The sequence below is a fragment of the Podarcis filfolensis genome (assembly GCF_964270895.1).
Source record: "Podarcis filfolensis genome assembly, chromosome: Z".
NCBI lineage: Eukaryota > Metazoa > Chordata > Lepidosauria > Squamata > Lacertidae > Podarcis > Podarcis filfolensis.
In genome coordinates, this window is record NC_139617.1 from 50,063,627 (window position 1) to 50,065,556 (window position 1,930).

Consider the following 1,930-nt stretch of genomic DNA (forward strand, 5'->3'; position numbering starts at 1 on the left):
CCCATAATCCTCTGGGCGCTACAGTTCCCAGAATCCTCTGGGGCGCTACAGTTCCCGGCGCCTAGTACTGGGAATAAATGGATTATTGTTACTGGTTGGGTTTGCGTTTGGCGCTACGGTTCCCAGAATCCTCTGGGGTGCTACGGTTCCCAGAATCCTCTGGGGGCGCTATGGTTCCCAGAATCCTCGGGGCGCTACGGTTCCCAGAATCCTCTGGGCGCTACGGTTCCCAGAATCCTCTGGGGTGCTACGGTTCCCAGAATCCTCTTGGGCGCTACAGTTCCCAGAATCCTCGGGGCGCTACGGTTCCCAGAATCCTCTGGGCGCTACGGTTCCCAGAATCCTCTGGGGTGCTACGGTTCCCAGAATCCTCTTGGGCGCTACAGTTCCCAGAATCCTCGGGGCGCTACGGTTCCCAGAATCCTCTTGGGTGATGCGGTTTCCGGCGCCTGGTACTGGTTGGGTTTCTGTTTGGCGCTACGGTTCCCAGAATCCTCTGGGCGCTACAGTTCCCAGAATCCTCAGGGCACTACAGTTCCCAGAATCCTCTTGGGCGCTACGGTTCCCGGCGCCCGGTACTGGGAATAAATGGATTATTGTTACTGGTTGGGTTTCTGTTTGGCGCTACGGTTCCCAGAATCCTCTGGGCGCTACGGTTCCCAGAATCCTCTGGGGCGCTACGGTTTCCGGCGCCTGGTACTGGTTGGGTTTCTCTTTGGCGCTATAGTTCCCAGAATCCTCTGGGCGCTACGGTTTCCGGCGCCCGGTACTGGTTGGGTTTCTGTTTGGCGCTATAGTTCCCAGAATCCTCTGGGCGCTACGGTTCCCAGAATCCTATGGGCGCTACGGTTCCCAGAATCCTCTGGGCGCTATAGTTCCCAGAATCCTCTGGGCGCTACGGTTCCCAGAATCCTCTGGGTGCTACAGTTCCCAGAATCCTCTGGTGCGCTACGGTTCCCGGCGCCTGGTACTGGAAATAAATGGATTATTGTTACTGGTTGGGTTTCTGTTTGGCGCTATGGTTCCCAGAATCCTCTGGGGTGCTACAGTTCCCAGAATCCTCTGGGGCGCTACGGTTCCCAGAATCCTCTAGGCGCCACGGTTCCCAGAATCCTCGGGGCGCTACGGTTCCCAGAATCCTCTGGGCGCTACGGTTCCCAGGCACTTTGAATGAACTGTGATTGCCCTGAATGAACTACAGTTCCCAGGTGCCTTCAGTAACGCGATTGCCCTGAATGAACTACAGTTCCCAGGCGCCTGGAATGATCTCAATGGCCCTGAATGAACTACAGTTCACAGGCGCCTTGAGTGAAATGCGGTTGCCCTGAATGAACTACAGTTCCCAGGCGCCTTGAGTGAAATGCGGTTGCCCTGAATGAACTACAGTTCCCAGGCGCCTGGAATGATCTGAATTGCCCTGAATGAACTACAGTTCCCAGGCGCCTGGAATGACCTGATTGCCCTGAATGAACTACAGTTCCCAGGCGCCTTGAATGAACTGATTGCACTGAATGAACTACAGTTCCCAGGCGCCTGGAATGACCTGCGATTGCCCTGAATAAACTACAGTTCCCAGGTGCCTTGAATGACCTGATTGCCCTGAATGAAATACAGTTCCCAGGCACTTTGAATGAACTGTGATTGCCCTGAATGAACTACAGTTCCCAGGCGCCTTGAATCACCCGTAATTGCCCTGAATGAAATACAGTTCCCAGGCGCCTTCAACAGTTCCCAGAATCCTCTGGGCGCTACGGTTCCCAGGCGCTTTGAATGGACTGTGATTGCCCTGAATGAACTACAGTTCCCAGGTGCCTTGAATCACCCGTAATTGCCCTGAATGAACTACAGTTCCCAGGCGCCTTGAATGACCTGCGATTGGCCTGAATGAACTACAGTTCCCAGGCACCTTGAATGCCCTGATTGCCCTGAA

The 1,930-nt window shown here is 54.8% G+C and overlaps 1 protein-coding gene across 1 annotated transcript in view; it reads left to right on the forward strand.

The window, feature by feature from the left end:
- NDOR1 (NADPH dependent diflavin oxidoreductase 1) overlaps positions 1-992 on the forward strand; it is a 20,325-nt gene extending 19,333 nt beyond the window's left edge. The window contains exon 12 of the mRNA XM_083596756.1: positions 909-992. The gene's annotated coding sequence lies outside the window, so the exon portion shown is untranslated. The remainder of the gene's footprint in view (positions 1-908) is intronic.
- The last annotated feature ends 938 nt before the right edge of the window (positions 993-1,930 follow it).